We start from the raw sequence: 19,835 nt of genomic DNA on the forward strand, positions 1-19,835 counted from the left end.
GAGTCATGGAATTTTGTGATGCTGAATGTAAATGCCATAGCCAGTGTTAAAAAGTTCAATTAGTTATCTAGATATGATAGTAGACACAATGAAAATGGTGGAGATAGGAAGTACAATGAAACGCAGAGGAGCCATGGATCCCTAATTTATCAGAGTGCAAAGGCCTACGATAATAGAATACCAAACAAATATGAACCCCCAATAAAAGGGTCTGAGCACCTTCAATCTACAAGCATGTCAATCTTAAACTAGATTACTGCATAATTAAATGATCTAGTATAGCTCAAAGGGAAATACATGCAAGAAATTAATAACTTAGTGAAACACTCTTTTCTCAATTGATAACTTAACGAAACACTCCAGGTCTTTGCAAAATATCTGCAAGACCTCAATTGCATATATTGCAAAAGCTATCAATTGCATAAATACATACATATTTCAAACCTGTTGTACATGATACAGCCTAAAATGTGAAAAAAAATAAGCTGCACTTTCAAAATGATAGAGAAGCTTACCGACACTATCCCCTTCCCCGCTCTACACAATAAGAACAAAATACATCGATTGCAATGGTCCTTTAGTGGACTGCTATCTTATATATGTATTTCTATGAGCTCAGTTGAATTTCTATGAGCTCAGTTGAACCATTTATGGTTCAATCTGAACTTTTAATAACACTAGGAGCCACAGGAAAACTCGTCATAGCCTGTGGTGCCAACTCAGAACATGATAAAATTTTGCCCTAAAAGATTGCCAGAGGTAATAGAAAATATGTCAAGGACAGGCCAATTCTGATTAGACTATACAATATGATCCTCCGCAACTTGTAATAATTACAAACACTCTTACTATTTACAGCCTCACTCATATAGAATCTACAGTTCATCTTTATTATGTTCCAAGACAGCTTCCCTCTGGAGTATTTCTTATAATGTTAAGAACTCCAATGGCTGCTCAAAGGCTTTCTTGTAGCGGCTCCCTCAGGTACCGAAGAAGAGTGGCAGCCTGCCATAACAAACATCCAACGAGGTAAATGTCAGTGTTATTAGCCTAACACACAAAAGAGTATAATAAACCTGCCCAGAACATGTACACAAAATATAGGTATGCAACACAGCTCCCAGAAATATCATAATGATGACTTATACAATAACTCCTAACACATTAGGAGAACTCCCAGAAAACCTAAGTATATCTATAAATACAGGTCACACTCACAGGTCTCTGAGGTCGATAATGACTCTATTGACCTTTATAATAAATATCCTCACTCATTCCCCGTGTCCAACATTGTACATAAGTATACCTTTGACCACATTAGGGTCATACCATAGAGCAGGTGAATTCTTTATTACATATAGATTTGACCACAAAAATACTCCCATTAGGGTCATCAGAGTGAGCATGAGTATTCTTTATCAAATTATCAGTACCCTTGATACTGCTGTGTAAAGCATACAAGCCCACTGCTAACAGAACTAAACTTTGATATACTATTCACATGAAGAATCCAAGTTTCAGCTTTGCTATGAACTTATGTACATCAAATAAAACAAGCCTCCTAGTATAATATACATGATATGCTCAGTTTTTAGTCAGGTTGCATGCATTCAAGTACTATCTTCCCATACTATGAATTAAAAGTCATTTGTTCTGAATAAGAAACATGAGATTCCAGGAAGAGCAAAGAAAACAAATATTAAAAACAGTTGAGGAATGCAAGTCGGAGTATCTCAACAATTTTTAACCTTGGGAAAATCTATGTGGAGAGAATTACAGAATACTGACTCGATGGTTAACAGTTTGACCTAATGTTAGATTTTCTTTGTTTCTTAGTAGGGATTAACTCAGAAACACTTTAATAGTCAACTGTTCGAGCACTAGCTTGTATATTTAAAGATCAATTAACATAAGTAGTAGAAGACAGCAGAAGGTCTCTAAGTTTGGCATATATTTTTCCTTTTACACATCTTACTAGGGAACATGATAGAAAAGATAGCTGTTGGTAACTGTAATTAATCTGAATATAATTGATTGATCCCAACCTTTGAAGCCACACTAATATGCATATGATTCTTGTAATTATGTTCAGACAAAATCATTGGTCAGCAGTGATGTAATCAAAGGCAACGTTGGAAGGTAACCTTCTTAATGTCTATGGCTCTACATGAACCTTCTAGGAACTCAACTAAGAATCGGAAGTTCTGTAAGATAGAGAATTGGAACTGGCAAAATTAAAGTATTCCATCGTAGAACAAAAGAAAAGGCCTAGACATTAAGAGTTCTCTAGTTTCCACAGTCACAGATTACATCATGAATCTGATTGAAGCCAAAAGATGTGCATGCTCAATAGCTTTGCTACTTCTGATAACAAAAACCAGAACAAATACGATCCTCCAAGCAACACTGTTTGGCATAAAAAAATACCTTGGTTACTTATTACAATAGCAGATACCATGATACATTTTAAACTGACATGCAACTACTAGAACAAATCTGGAAGAAACAAGAACTCATTTATACAATAGACTTCTACATTGCTGAGACTTATTTTTTGTTACAGCCGTGACTTGATACTAATCAAAGGGTATGTAATTCACATGCGTTTTTTAGGCAGTGTAAGTATCACTGTGGGATCTTTGTGAGACATAATAGAAATTTGGTCAAGCTGTGCTAAAATTTTGCAACTCTTCAAGATATCAGAATATAGGACTCATTTATCTTGTCTGTAAAAGATTTTTATAGTAGCAGCTCTACAATGCCTCTTTCTAGCTGATGACAGCCATCAAGATCTTTCTAACAATGAAAATTTAAGTATTTGCATCAGCCTCTATAGCATTCTTATATGTTCTTATCCATGGTATCTTATATTCTTTCAAATGGTTTCAATCTTTAAGAAACATCATGTGGACGTTATTAATTTTCGATTGATAAATGTTTATCTTGACACAAATCGATCAGGACTTTAACTTTAAAAGGCACGTAAATCCACCTTTACCTTTGCACGTTTTTCTTTTCTAACAGAGATTAATGGATTCTTAAAATAATGCCTGATTTCTGGCCAGCCACCTCATCAAAGAAAGATGGTGTGATTGTTTCCCAATATTTCAAATATTATAGCTTTTAGAAAAATGGAAGTGAAAATTGGACAGCAAGCAAAGGACTGGAGAGCTTACTAAGAGGCTCTTATAGTTTCAATTTGCAGCATCTCCAAGGAGATTGAAGGCAGTTTGGCCCCTATGTGAAATTCAGTAATTTAAAGTTGGAGTTGTCCTCAATCAATGAGATTCCCCAAATATTAGCATTGAGGAGCTTGCTGTTATATGTTGAACACCAAAGACGCCAGAGAGTTCTAGAGTTAATTACTATGAATACATTATATTTTTCTACATTAACAGTAATTGGGCTCTCACAATAAAACTTCATAAAGTTCATTTGTCTAGACAACAAAGTGTTTCAAATTTCAAAGACTAGTTTCTGATAATGAGTTCCAACCTTCCAAATCTGACACCTAAACAGGGTGGGACTGCCCTCCTTTCAGGGCATAGACAAATGAACTAATCTTCTCATAGAGGGATCAATGTGGAGCATATCCCTGCATATAGCATTCCCCAAGTCATGGAGATACCTATGTTTCTCACTAGCTCAAAATCCAAATATGAAAATGATAATCTTCGAAAATCAGGATTGTTATCTCCAGTGCAAGCATAGCGGCATTGAACTCCAAATTAACAACAGATGCAAATAGACACAATCAAGCAGCCCCAGGGTTAACGCAATTGGTTGAACCATCTGCCCAAGGCATGTTGCCGACAGGGAGACATGGAGACCACAAGTTACAGGTTCAAATCCAGTTGAGTCCCTCAGGGTTACCTGTCACTCTCGTGGCTGGTAGTTGAGCCACTCTCGACAAGGGAGATCCTGAAATTCCAGGGAAAAAGGAGATCCTCAAGAGGTTTTGTCTTGAAAAAACTAAAAGAAGAAAAAGAGACAATCAAGTTACTTTAAACATGTCCTATAGGCTACAATGTTCTGATCAGGGTATGTGAGAACTCAGCAAACAAAGGATCATATCAAAGAGGGCCACCGGAAAGATAATAGCCTTTGAGAAAACAAGCCCTTCTGATCACTGATATTGGAATACACAAATATAGATAGAATTTAACCACTGGCAATTAAAAAAATTTAAAACGAAGAAAGAAAAAGTCAACACCAAAACATACAATTCGAGGCATGATAGGATATCATACCTTATGTTTTGCTCTAGCAGTGCCTGACTGCGACAATGCCACAAGTGGTGGTATAGCCCCCTCTCGCAAAACCAGTGTTCGATACAGATAACTATCCTCACAGAGATGTAAAAGTGTTGCTGCGGCAAATTCTCTACCCTTCTGAGATCCAATCTCTATCATCTCCACCAATACCGGTATTCCGCCTTCCTCCACAATAACATTCTTGCCATCCGGCACACTAGCAAGGTTGCTCAACACAACTACTGCTTTATCCACCATACCAGAGGAAGGATCTGCCATGAGTTCAACAAGGGGCTTGATTGCCCCTGCCCTAATAGCCCTGTCCTTGTTCTGATGAAGGGATGATAAAGTATATAGCGTTGTAGCAGCATCCTTTTTTCCCCGAGAAGATCCACTGATAAGCAGAGCCACCAGGGGTGGAATTGCACCTGCAGCACCTATTGCGACCTTGTTGTCATCTATGAGGGACAGGCTCAAGAGGGCACAGGCTGCATTCTGCTTCGCTACTGAAGTTCCTGTCTTCAATACGTATATCAGAGGCTTGATCGCTCCGGCTCGTGTAATTTCCATCTTGTTATCATCACACAAAGACAAATTCAAAAGGGCAGTGACTGCAGCTTCTTGTGTTTGGGGGTCTGTGGAATGAAGCAGACAAACCAAAGGCCTTACAGCTCCTGCCTTCGCTATCATCATCCTGTTCTCCATTTTATGCTTGGCCAACAGCCTCAATTCTGCAGCTGCGTTCCTCTGCAAAATTTTTGAATTTCCGGGACCCAAGTCATCCACCAAGCCTTGACAACAACCTCTAACTCCTCAGGCTCAAGGAGCTCATTCTTACTCTCTGATGTTGCATTTGTTGTGGATGACCATGTATGCGGATTGCTCTGTACCCTTTCCTCTTCGCTCTGTATCCTTTCCTCTTCAAACTGTCTTGACTTGGCAAGTTTGCTCATCCATTGGGCCTGCGAAACGGGCTCCTTGAGAAGATCATTATTGTTGTTCCTGAAGTTATTACGATTATACACAGGTGAGGACGATGCAGTTGCCAATCTGAGCAATTCTCCTGATATATCACTACTGCTACAAACAGAATCACTGAAAGCTTGAGATAAATCGAAGGAGCTAGTCTCCAATCCATATGCATCATCACTGTCGTCCTCCTGCTCATCATCATACTTGCTCTTATTACTCTTTACTGCACAATCGATCACCTTCGCCTTTTCCATTATTTCCTTATCCATGATTTTGCCCTCCTGCACACTAGAGGATTCTCCTTTCCAATTCTCTAATGCCCCACTTGATACACTGATCCCAATTGCATCAATTTCACTTCTATCATTCAGCTTTGAACGGAAGGTTCTCATGGATCTAGGCACAGGCCTCTGAGCTTTATTCGTCTCGCTCCTTCTCAGGATGGATTGCATGTTAGCTAAGCTGCTGGACATCGATCCAAGGTAGGAGCTGTAAGGATTGTCAACAGTTGGGTATTGTTTTGGACGAGAATCAGACATGGAAGTCATGCTGGGCATTTGCAATCCGGCTGCTAGCTTGTATATTTGGATATTCAGGCTTTTGGGTCAAGCCTTGAGCACCTGGGCGGGTATCTGAGCATTTGGGATCAACTTTTTCCCTGAGTTTTGATAGGAGATTAAAACCGCTAGATATTTTGGATGACTCACACCGTTCTCTGTCCTTGCAATACAATAGGTGGAATGAAACTATGGCGGTGGCTAATGGGAGTCGGAGCCAACCGGAGTATAGTTGGGGTGGAACGGAAGCTAATAACGGGCACGTTTTCAATCAAATCAACAGAATTGTGCAACTGGGAAACGATTATAAAGGAGGACGTCAAAGGACTTCATTCAATTAAGACTCTGGCCAAGCTGAGCTGGGCTGCGGCAGCTTCTGTCTGGGCTTCCGCACCACAAATGGGCGAGCGAAAGAGTGCCCCGAAAAACCATTATCAGGTGATTTACGCCGGTACCAACACTATTTCCAAGGCGCGATCGCTGTCTTTGTGGGCCAAGATGGGATGGGTTACCGCTCTTTGCATTTGGATTTTATCAAACCTTGTAATTGAACACTGAAAAGCGTCAAAAAGGTACTTCAAAATGGGATTTGTCAGCGAATTAGAGCCGCATGGTAAACCCTGATCCCATCTGTGGATTATGCATACCCTTTAAAATTAGGGGACTAGAGATTTTATGGTGAGAATTGTCTCAAGAAAACATGGAAGGGTGCTCAAAATATGCATAGAGGCAACGGTTTGAGTGCCAGGTGGTAATATATGCGGATTTTATTAAACGATCTGGAGGGCTGCAATTAATGGTCGTGGTCCTAACAGTATACGACAAGAGAACTTCTATTCAGAGTAACATATATATTGATTTAAATTTCTTAATCCTCGCAATGTATGTGAAAAGGGAGGATATGGGCACCTGGCGGCGCCGTCAGGTTTACAGCTCTGGATTGCTGGCTTCCATTATCAAATTAATAAATAATTTAGCAGCCTCTATCACGGTAACTCATCTCATGTTTGATATTTGCCATTTTCGTACAAAAGATTCCGAGGCAGGGAAGGTCGAGGGCCTAGTTAGTGGCTGCCATTAACAAAGCTATGCACATATGGGCGGTCCATCCATTAGGTTGATCTGTGTTGCTCACAGATCACCTAGGATTTACCAATCTGGCAACAAGTGCCCACTTGGCAAAAAAATTTCTTCTGCCACTTGTGATCATTGTGCTACCTGGCAAGTACTTTACACAGTTACTTCCTGGGCTCTGAAACTAGAGACAGCAAAGGTTTGGAATCTATACAACGCGTTTTCTGTTTTGTTGTTTGTTGGGCCCATTTCTGCTTTTCCACTGAACAGACCAACCCATAAATTAGAGCATAAAAACAATGGTTGGTGAGTTTTAATTGGTTCTTGGTTCTCATTCAGATAAGAATTGGTTACCGTAATGCCTTGAATCCTGTGAAAATGGTGACTCGGAGACTGCCTTGATTTAAGAACAATGATGATCATATATCCTAAATCCTGGTGAAAAGGGTGATTCCAAAGTTGTGTCATTAGGATTTTGAAGGTTTCAACTGCCTTAAATTTGAGGTTTACCATAATTTCAAACCTGTGAAAATGGTGATTCATTTCATATTGATGATTTCCAGAGCCCTAAATCCTTTTGAGAATAATGATGTTGAAAGACTGATAATTTCAAAATGTTCAAGGCTGTAATTTTGTTTTAAAATAATAATGATGATTTTAAGATTGCTTTGATTACTTTTGAGATTGCTGATTTAAATTTGATTAGTGTTTTTCATTTTCTTGAGAGCTCAGTAACTTCAGACTGATAACTTATTAAATGACATGAGTAATTATTTTAATAAATTAAATAATTGTATATCGTTCAGTCATCGTTATCAATAATTTAAGGTAGAAAGAGAGAAATTCATGGATTTTTATAATTTTAGTCTTTACAATTAATTAGCCACAGCATAATAATTATGAAATATATTTAACGAAAAATATAATAAATAAAAGCTTAAATTTAAAAGATTGATTAACTTAAAGACTTCTGAATTTTGAGTAATCATTGACTTAAAAGAGTATTATGAAATGTATTGTTGGAAAATCTTAAGTAATGGTAAAGAAATATAGTTAATTTTGACATTTTACCTTTAATTCAAGAAGAAGTTATAAGAGATTTTGAAAATGAGACTCGATTGATGAGATACAAATTGCTTATACCATTTGATTTAATGTATTGGAGATGAAACCATCAATATTAATGTGAAGCAATTTTCTAACTTTTAGATTTTATTGGTTGGACAATAAGTTTGCCATTATTTTTCCTAGGAGCACTATATTTTATGTTTTTTCCTTATATTATGAGTTGAGTGACACTTTGCTCATCATTTTCCTCTTATAGGTGTGCCTTAAAGTTTTCCTTGTAAGTGTTGAAATATAATATGTAAAAGTGTAAAATATGAGGTCACTACAACATTGCATAAATCATTGTTTAGGATGTTGTTTGGCATTCTAGCCTTGTTGTGTATGAACTTAAATATTAAAAAAAAAAACATAGAATTTGACTATCAAAATTTTTGTGTTTAATTAGCAATTGTGAATGTTAAATTTCAATGTTTCTTATAATACATGTTAAATAATGATGATCCAAAAATCATTAAGGAATTGTTATTTTAAACTATGGTAGGTACATTATGCACTAATAAAAAGCTAAAGTTAGGTAGCTTAAAACATGCTCCTACAAAAACAAATTTTGAATACTTTAGTATGCAAACACGAAAATACGAACAAGAAGCACACGTGGATTTGAGCTCTCAATATTGCATATGGATTTGAATAATTTAAGGTTAATAGAATACAATGCTACAACTCCAAAAGTATGATGAATAAACATCATACTCCTATCTTTCCCTTTTAGACTAAAATTATAGGGAAGATATTAAGATACCCCAAACCTATGGAGCACCCAAATTAGAAAAGCAAAACCTAATCTATATGAGACAAATCCTAGGATAAACCTCCCATATAGGTCTAGGGATGAATTCCCAAACTAAATAAGGATTCACTCCTTAACCTAGTTAGTAGGATAAATTTGGAACAACACTAAAGCCAATTTCTAAGAAAGGCATATTCTAAATTTGAAATAGCTAACTGAATAACAACATCCCTAAGTTTAAAAACAATTAAGTCTAACACATCCATGTACCCTTTACCTATTTGTTGTTTACAAAGTTATGTGCATCTTTAACAGGTTTCTTTGGTGCACCCTAAAAATAACTATGCCTAGATGTTGCACAACAACTGAGGAACTAGATATGCATCTAAAACGCAAAAGAAATTAAGTCTAGAACATCCTTACAACCTATACCCTTACACCCTCTACCCATGTGTTGTCTACAAAATAGTGTGCATCTCTAAGAGGCCTCTTTGGTGTAGCCTCAAAATAACTATGCATACATGAAGTAAAAGAATTAAGGAATATGATATGCATCTAAAGCACACCATCCCTACTAGGGAACACACCTAGACAACTCGAGTAAAAATACTAGCACTCCCTCTTTTGCAAGGAAAGTGTTCTCCAGCAAGCCCAATCTCTACCTTTACATCTCAAGCTTCCCATTTTATAATCTCTACATTTACATCTCAAACTTCTCATTTTCTATGGGCTTCATCAAAATGTATGCAACATGCAAATATGAAGGAACATACTCAAGGTCCATTACCTCCTTATCAACTTTAGATCAAATAAAACCATAATGAATATCAATGGTCTTGGAGTAGGCATGATATAGTAGATTCTCAAAGAGCCTAATGCAACTTTGGTTGCATTAATAAATCATTGTAAGTGAAAAGATCATATCAATTAGTTTTGTTATCAAAATGAAAACCTAAACACTATCATAATTGGTAGAATTGGCTACCATATACTACATATAATGGTTGCATCATCATCATACATAACTAAGACAAGCAGAGCAATATTTCTAAAGGATAATACAAATTAGGATATGATATAGTCTTGGTGAAGCCCAATATCAGTCAGTAGTCATTAATCCTATAGTACCAAGCTAGTGGATCATGCTTCAATTGAGGATCCATATTGAACCTATGCAATTATTTATGTTATCGCACACTTCAAAACCATACTAATGAATGTATACTTTCTCCCTAATTGGGGTGTTAAGAAAAGTTGTCTTAGTTTCATTTGATATAAAGACCTAAAACAATGTGAAAGACACAATGGCTCTAATGGATGTACACATCACAATCAAGAAAATTTCTACTCATAGTCAAGTCCCTCAAATGTGTGGGAGAGTCCTCTTGCTATGAACCTGGTCGTGTACTTCTATATGCTACCCTTAGCGACATGCTTTACTTTGTACAACCACTCAATGGAATCAATCACTTATTTAATTTTTACTCTCAATATGATATCCTATGCACCATTCTTCCTTATGGAGTTATACTCCTCTTATTGAAATGTTTTACTCTCATTAAGTAATCTCAATTGATTTAAGTTCAGTAATTTTATGGTATGAACGAGAAAGATGATTAGGAAAGAATCTTAGCAAGTCTGGTCAGAAACAATCAACTAGTAATTCCAAGTTGACTGAATGCTTGAAGTCAAGTTGTTAGGAGAAGCATGTCGATGGTCGAGTTGAAGGGTCGACGAACAAGTCAAAGAGTTATTACCACGGTCAAAGTCGATGGGTGTTCAAGCAACTAATGGAATTCAATAATTGACTGGAGCAATCAAAGGGATCACTGTTAGGCATACACACATAATCAACTTAGACTCGTGGTTGAAAATGAGATCAACCAACAATTGAAATTGGTCAGAAAATGGTTAGGAATCCTTAGATTCCCAAGATCTTAACCAATGATATTCAACCACCCATATTGATTTGAGAGACTTTGAATTATGATTTTATGTGCCTACAAATAGAGAATGATGTAAGGTTGATGAGAGATGATGAGTTATTAACAATTGGTAGAGATCAAGTGATGTATGAATGCATCGGTCTTAGGTGTGGACTAACGTCGATGTTCATTGTAAATTGGCTATAATATTTAATTGAGGAGATAAGAGTGATGAAGCTCAAAGGTTGAATGATTTTCCTCATTAAGGGTTTTGTTGGATCCCTATAATACTAGTGATTACCCCATTACTATTGTAGTTGTACCCCTTATTAATATTTTTGTGCCCCTATTGTCCCAATATTTTTATTATTGTGCCCCATAGAATCCCTCTATTGTTATTTTTGTAGCTTTACATTATTATTGTTAGGTCGGCTGGGTTATATTGTGACTCCTTAGACTCCTATATATAGAAAGGAGGTTTTGTCATTTGAATCATCAAAGAATTGTTCATTTATGTAATGTAAAGGAGGTTTCCCCCTCAAAGAGGCTGAATTTTAAGGCGTTGACCTATCTATCTTTTTCTTGAGCTGGTTTCATAACATTTGGTATCAGAGCTTTGGATTCTAGGGTTTCGCTGCTCCAAACAGGTCATCGTGGAATTTTTGCTATAACTTTTTTTCTGCGACGTTTCAGAAGTGAAAAAAAAAACCCATTTGAGACGAAATCACACTGAACCTTGGGTCCGAAATTCAGAGCTTTTCGCACTATATTTGCAGAGATATGATCTGAGGAAGTTGGTCTTTTTGCAAACTCCTGAATTACATTCCAAATAGGTGACCTGGGGAAAATCATCATAACTTTCTCTCTGAGCATCGGATTGAAATTTTGTAAGAAGGTACAGAAAGAGGACGGACTATAGTTTCTTTTATATATTTTTTAGAGCCAAAGGTCGAAATAGGGACACATGGCATGTCGTACAAGTTCGCTCTACTGAATTAGTCTATAATCAGGTCACTGTGGGAGATTTGGCATAACTCTTCATTGGAGAATCCAATTGGGGTCAGACTAGTGGCATTGGAAAGAGGACACAGAGGGCTACCACAAGTCGCAATTTCAGAACTAGATGATTCGAAATTACAGAGATACATCAGAGGCAATATCGAGCTCCTACAAAGTGAAAAAAGGAGTGTAGATTTTTTAAATTTTTGCTTAAGCTTGGTTTGAAAAATTATTTTGAAGGAATTCAAAGGGAATAGTAGAGCATTAGTATTGGTAACTGATGCCCCAAGGAAAGAAAATGCAAACACCTAGTAAGCAATCTGAAATCTCTAGCATGACTCATGAAGAAGAGGAAGAAATGCTACATGATATATCAAAATTACAAGACCAAGTGCAACAAATTTCACTTTCACAAAAGCTAACAGAAGCTAAGATAAATGGCGTGGAATCTAAGATAAAGGGTGTGGAAGCCAAGATTGACGATTTGAAGATAGATTTGAAGGCAGATTTGACAAATTTTCTACAAGAAATACTTACTAATGGTGAAAGGGGAGTAAAGGAAACTCATGATGCGAACAAAGGAAATTTTAATCATGATTCCATAGACTCTAATGTTGGATTGAAGACACACCATATTCCAAAAATCGATATGAGTAAGTTTTATGGCAAGGATCCCGCAACATGGATATTACAGATGGAGCAATTTTCGATCTCAATAATGTGCAAAACACACAAAAGGTACGTATTGCAACTTTATATTTGGAACCAAATCAGTTTGTATGGTATCAATGGCTTTTCTCTCGTAAACAATTTATCACTTGGGAAATTTTTACGGAAGAATTGATAGCACATTATGAGGATACAAAAAGCAACACTTTTTTTAGCCAATTGACAAGTCTCAAACAAAAGGGTTCAATAATGGAGCACATTGAGGAGTTCCAAAAATTGAACATAAGGGTAAAAAATATTCCAGAGGAGCATAGGATTGATGTGTTCATAGAGTCTTTAAAGGATAATATCCAACATGATTTTCGCCTTTGGGAACCTGATTCATTAGAGAAGGCATTCAGGTTAGTAAGAAAAATGGAAAGCAAAATTATGGCAACCAGGAAGCATACCACTCACAACTATAAAGACGGAAGTGTTGTTGCCGCTAGTCTTCCACAACCTATAAGGTTGACACCACAACAATTGGAAGAAAAAAGAGCAAAAGGGCTTTGTTACAGTTGTGATAGCAAATACACTAAAGGTCATAAGTGTGTTGAGAAGAAATTATTCTACATAGATTGTGAAGAGGAAGAAGAAAAGGAGCAAGAAAGGTCAAAAGAAGAGGATATACTTTAGGAACAAAGCCTAGATGAAGAACAAATGAATCCGACCATATCTTGTAATGCATTGGTGGGAATTACCACTCCTCAAACCATCAAGATAGAAGGACAAATCAAGAAGAAAAAGGTAATAGTGTTGATTGATTCAGGAAGTACCCACAATTTTATTCATTGTAAGGTAGCAAAAGAATTGAATTGCTTCTTATATCTAGCACCAAAGTTTCAAGTGATGTTTGCAAATGGAGGAACAATAAATTTCTCTGGAAAGTGCCATAATATCAAGCTATCCATGGGAGAATATGTATTGACTAGCCCAATGCTTTCCATTCCAATGGGAGGTGTTGATGTTGTATTAGGAGTCCAATGGCTACAATCCTTGGGTATAATAGCTTTTAATTTTCAAGAACTTTTCATGAAATTTTCTGTGGAAGGAAAGGAAGTTGAATTAAGGGGTATTGCAGGGAAACCGGGAAAGATAATAAGCTCTAATGGTATGACAAAGCTTCTAAAAAAGGAACAAAAGGGTGTAATTGCACAATTATGTTCGCTAGATGTTTCCACATTGGAATCATCTATTTCTCCAGATCTCCAAAAAGTCTTGGACAATCATTCCAAGGTATTTGAGACTCCCAAAGGTCTCCCACCTATTTGTGATCATGATCATGTTATTCATCTGATTCCAGGAAGTGTTCCTCCAAACATCAGGCCGTACAGATATCCCTATGCTCAAAAGAGTGAAATTGAACGTATGGTTGCAGAAATGATAGAGGCTGGTATAATTCAACCGAGTCAAAGTTCTTTCTCTGCTCCAGTAGTATTGGTGCACAAGAAGGATGGATCATGGAGCATGTGTCCAGGTTATAGGGAGCTCAACAAGCTCACTATTAAAGATAAGTTTCCCATTCCTGTCATTGATGAATTATTGGATGAATTGCATGGATCAATTTACTTCACCAAGTTGGATCTTCGTTCAGGATATCATCAAATCAGAATGAAGACTGAAGACATTCCGAAAACAGCATTTAGAACTCATGAGGGTCATTATGAATTTTTGGTCATGCCTTTTGGCCTTACCAATGCACCCTCAACATTTCAAGGTTTGATGAATTCAATTTTCAAACCATTCCTTAAAAAATTTGTGTTAGTATTTTTTGATGATATACTAATCTACAACAAGTCTTGGAAGGATCATGTTGAACATGTTGACAGGGTGCTACAACTATTGGAGGAGAAACAATTATATGCAAAAAGATCCAAATGTTTCTTTGGAGTACAAGAGGTGGAATATTTGGGTCATATTGTATCTCATGAAGGAGTTAAGGTAGACCCTAGCAAAATTAAAGCCATTAAGGAATGGAAAATCCCCACATCCATAAAGCATCTGCGAGGATTTCTCGGGTTTACAGGGTATTATCGCAAATTTGTTAAGAATTATGGGAGAATAGCAGCACCTCTAACAACACTATTGAAGAAAGATGCATTTTCATGGACTCCAGAAGCAACAAAGGCCTTCGAACATCTTAAAGAGGCAATGTGCCAAGCACCGATCTTAGCTACACCAGACTTCACAAAAACCTTTATTGTGGAATGTGATGCTTCGGGAAATGGAATTGGTGTTGTTTTAATGCAAGATGAAAGACCCATTGCTTTTGAAAGTCGTCCAATCAAGGGAAAGTTTTTACACAAAGCTATTTATGAGAAGGAAATGTTGGCAATACTCCATGCACTTAAGAAATGGTGACCCTACCTAATGGGAAGACACTTCAAGGTGAAAATGGATCATGATAGCCTTAAATACTTTTTAGAACAAATATTATCCTCTGAAGAGCAACAAAAGTGGGTCACAAAGATGTTGGGTTATGACTTTGAAATCATCTACAAAAAAGGGAAGCAAAATGTGGTGGTAGATGCACTCTCAAGAAAGGATGAGGATGTGGAAGCATTTTTTTGCGCCATTTCTATTATCCAACCAGATTGGATAAATGAAGCAAGGGAGGAATGGAAGAATGACGAAGAAGTGTGGGCACTTATTCGAAAGTTACAAAAAGATTCCAATACGTCGAATACATTTAGCTGGAAAAATGATTCGTTATGGTACAAAGATCACTTATACCTCTGTAAGAATTCCCAGCTAAAACAAAAGATTCTTATGAAATTGCACACTTCTCCCTTAGGAGGGCACTCAGGATTTTTAAAAACTTACCACAGGGTTAAGAAGGAATTTTTTTGGGATGGCCTTAAATCAGATATTCAAAAGTTTGTGGCGGAATGTTTGGTTTCCAACAAAATAAAGTTGAAACAATTAAGACACCAGGTCTATTACAACCTTTATCCATTCCAAGCCAACGTTGGGAGGAGGTTTCAATGGATTTTATCACAGGTTTACCCAAGTCTTAGGGAAAGAGTGTCATCATGGTGGTAGTTGACAGACTTACCAAGTATGCACACTTTTGTGCATTATCACATCCATTTAAAGCCAGTACAGTTTCTACTGCATTTATGGAAACAATTCAAAAGCTACATGGAAACCCAAAGATTATTGTAAGTGACAGAGATCCCATTTTCACTGGAAATTTGGACATAATTATTTTCTTGTCTTGGTACTCAGTTAGCTCATAGCTCATCTTATCATCCTCAATTTGATGGGCAAACTGAGATAGTAAACAAATGTTTTGAAGGATATCTTCATTGCTTTGTATCTGATAAACAGACACAATGGGTCAAATGGTTGCCTCTGGCTGAATGGTGGTATAACACTTCCTTCCATACAACAACAAAAATGACCCCATTTATGGCACTTTATGGGTATCAACCACCATCCATCACATCATATTTAAGAGAAGATTTTAAGGTTCAAGCAGTGGAACATCACATCGAACATCAACAAAAAGTCCTCTAACTCTTAAAGGAGAACCTCGTGTTGGCACAAAATAGAATGAAACAACAGGCAGATCAACATCGCAGCAAAAGAAGTTTTGATGTAGGTGATTGGGTATTCCTACGGCTACAACCATATAAGCAAATGTCCCTCAAGCAAGCTAAGAAGGATAATAAATTATCACCAAAGTATTATGGTCAGTAGAAGGTGTTGCAAAAGATTGGTACTATGGCATACAAATTGGAGCTTCCTGCAGTTTCTCGATTGCACCTAGTTTTCCATGTTTCATGTTTAAAGAAGGTTATAAGCAATAAGCTCCCAGTTCAAACAATATTGCCAAAACTTGACGAGGAAGGAAAAATTATATTGGAACTAGAAGCAATCACAGAAACAAAAACTCGACAGCTATGAAATCGATCAATTTCAGAGTATCTTATAAAGTGGAAGAACTTATCTGCTAAAGATTCCACATGGGAGGATGAGAATTTTATACAGAAGCATCCAGAACTACTCAAGCGTTGAGAACAACACTTTTTTTAAGGAGAGGGGCATGTTGGGTCCCTATAATACTAGTGATTACCCCATTACTATTGTAGTTGTACCCCTTATTAATATTGTTGTGCCCCTATTGTCCCCATATTGTTATTATTGTGCCCCATAGAATCCCTCTATTGTTATTTTTGTGGCTTTACATTATTATTGTTAGGTCGGTTGGGTTATATTGTGACTCCTTAGACTCCTACATATAGAAAGGAGGTTTTGTCATTTGAATCATCAAATAATTGTTCATTTATGTAATGTAAAGGAGGTTGCCCCCTCGAAGAGGCTGAATTTTAAGGCGTTGATCTATCTTTTCTATATTTTTCTTGAGATGGTTTCATAACAGGTTTCCTGGGTAAAATCTTTGTGTGTGGTGTAATTTCTTTTGATGTGCCATTGTACATTTTCTAATCTTTAAGTTCTCTCATGGTATTTAAAGTTTTATGTTAATTGAGCTTCTAGTCTAGTTTATATATATAATTGACTGTGTATTTGGACTTTCAGTGTTTGAAGTGTAATTAGGTACCTCAAGCAGAACATTTGGTATCAGAGCTCATTTGGGTTACAGAGCCATGTCTCCACCATCAAAGGTTGAAGATATTGAACTTGGATTTGCTCAAGAATGTCATTCTTGATTAGATAAGAGATAATCTTGTTCGAGTGTCTTAAGACAAAAAGCCAGTTAAAGAAGGATGGTTAGTAGTACAATAATTGATATTGAAAAGTTTAATGGCAAAAATTTTGAGCTTCAATAGCTTAAAATGGATGATCTCATCATCTATCAACAATAATGAATTATTGTGCTTTGCTTCCCAATGGCATGTCAATAGAGGATAGGAAGGAACTCTAAAGAAAAATGAGGATTGTGATTCGACTTTGTCTTATATATTCAATTATGTTGAACATATTAGTGGATGGCACTACCAAAAAACTATGGTATAAGTTGGGAAACTTAAACCAGTCGAAATCACTAATGAATAAGTTGTTTATTTCAAAGAAACTTTACCTTCTCAGGATGAAAGAGGGTGAATTTTTCACAGAACAACTACATGCATTCAGTACCATGATCATGTAGCTATTGAGTGTGGATATCTATATTTACATAAAAACAAGAGTGTATCATTCTATTGTGTTATTTTCTAGATTCATGAGATAGTCTAATATAACCACATTGATTCATGATGATGTGGTGGCATCTCTCTAAAGGAGATGATGTGAAGGAACATGGAAGTATCATCCAAATATGTGTTGTTAGTGATAGGTTGACCAATTGACAAAGGGAAAGGAAAATTTTGCAAAGGGAGATATAGAACCAAAGGTATCTAAGTCTCTTACTAAGTTGGCAAGAAGATGTTGGAAATGTGGTAAAGAAAGGCATTGTAAAAGAGATTGTAAGTCAAATATTATTGAGCAGAGCAAGGGATATGATGAGCAGTCGACTAAAGGGAGAAATTCTTTGGATTAAGGAGATGTGTGTTTTGGTTCGACAATTATACAATTAGATAAAGAGGCATGGTTGATCAACGTAGGAGCATCCTATCATATGGCATCACACATAAGTGGATTTTCAAGTATGGATATTATAATAAAGGGGATGCCTACTCGGGGGATGACTTGACAACTAGGATAGTTGGTAGAGATCATGTTTGACTAGTGTTGAAGGATAGTTGGAGTAGAACATTGTTGTGGGTACTACATATTCTGAGTTTTTCTAAAAACCTAGTATTTGTTAGTCAAATGGGTGATGTAGGTGTGCATACCATATTTGAGAAGGATTCATGCAGGATTTGTGGAGCAGTGTTATTGATGAGAGGTAAATACTACAATAACTTGTAGTATTTACCTAGTAGTGTTCAAGTAAATACTAGAACACCTCGTATAAATGGTATTGATGAGAGGAATTTGGATTGGGACATTGTACAAACTATCAAGCATAGCGATCTAGGTGGATGCAACACTGTAGTTGTTCCCAAAACTGATGGGTCAAACTCTTGTCTAGTTGATGAAATCATGCTATGGAATTAAAGAATGGGATACATTAGAGAGCAAGGACTTTGAGATGTGCAAAGAAAATGTATGGTTGAAGGTTTACCTGGTAACTCTCTAGAGCTCAATTATTTTAACATTGTGTCTATGGGAAACAAAATCATGTTAGATTCCCATCTATGGCTACAAAGGAGAAAATAATTATAGAGATAATTTATAGTGATGTATTTAGGCCATACTAGTGTAGTCTCTAGGTAAAATCCATATATCATGTATACTTCATTGATGATTTATCCAATATGACATGGTTGGATTTCTTGAAGAATAATTCAAAGGCTTTTGAGAAATTTTAGGAGTTCAATTCTCTTATAAAAAACTAGATAGATAGGAAGATAAAGGTGATATGAACAAATGATGGAGGTGAATTATGTGGTAAAGGGCTTGAGAAGTTCTGGAAAACACATGGGATAACATGCCAAATCACTACCACATATACTCAGCAAAATGGAGTTGTAGAAAGAATGAATAGCATGTTGATGGACATGGCAAGGAGCATGCCCAATAGTGTTAGATTGGCATAAGAGCTTTGTGTGGAGGCAGTCAACACTATGTTTCCTAATGATTAGGGCAACATGATTGGGTTTGGTCAAACAAATTCCATATGAAGTATGGTTTGGTAAAAATCCATCACAAACACATATGAGAGTCTTTGGATATGAAGTTTTTTCCATATCCCAAAGGATAAGAGGACAAAGTTGGATAACAAGGGAATCGAGTGTATTGACATGGGATACAAGGATGGAATGAAAGAATATAGGCTACATATCCAATGGTAAGAAAGATAATTTATAGTCAAGATGTGATTTTCATGGAAGTTAGGTGTACTTCCAAGGCAAAAGAGACAATCCAGAAAAGGAGAAAGGAAAAAAAGTTGTTGTTCAACTTGAAGTCGAAAGAGAGTAACTTATATGAGTCGACTGAGTCAGATGAAGTGGTGGATTGACAAACTATGGTTCCAAGGAGGTCTAGTCAAGTAAGGAGATAACTTGAGAGGTAAACACCACCTGATTTTTAGTTTACTTTTGTGTTATCTTCCATTGATGATGAACCCATGTTAATTAGGGAAGAATTGACTTGATAAAGGGTAAACTCTAATTGAGGGCGATGAAAGAAGAAATGGACTGTTTGCACAATAATGAGGCATGGAATTTGGTCAAATTACATAATGGAAGGAACTCTATTGGTTGCAAGTGGGTGTTCAAGGAAAAACTTAATGCAACAAGTCAACTTGAGAAGTATACGGATTGATTGGTGGTGAAAGGTTAATCCCGAGTCAAGGGAGTTGACTTTGGTAAGATATCTTCCCCTCTGGAAAAATTATATTTCATTAGAGTAGTGGTGTCTCTAGCTGTAACATTTGATTTGGAAATAGAGAAAATGGATGTAACGACAATATTTTTGCATG

The 19,835-nt window shown here is 36.6% G+C and overlaps 1 pseudogene across 1 annotated transcript; it reads right to left on the reverse strand.

Annotated features, from left to right (window-relative positions):
* Nucleotides 1-307: 307 nt before the first annotated feature.
* On the reverse strand, nt 308-6,177 carry LOC149242525 (uncharacterized; annotated as a pseudogene). The gene is made up of 2 exons (XR_016246655.1): nt 4,251-6,177; nt 308-1,005 (listed from the first exon to the last, which is right to left on the reverse strand). The product of XR_016246655.1 is annotated as an uncharacterized LOC149242525 (transcript).
* Nucleotides 6,178-19,835: the final 13,658 nt, after the last annotated feature.

The sequence above is a fragment of the Pinus tabuliformis genome, chromosome 8 (genome assembly GCF_031772625.1).
Source record: "Pinus tabuliformis cultivar Carrire ecotype Pingquan chromosome 8, CPIR1, whole genome shotgun sequence".
Classification (NCBI taxonomy): Eukaryota; Viridiplantae; Streptophyta; class Pinopsida; order Pinales; family Pinaceae; genus Pinus; species Pinus tabuliformis.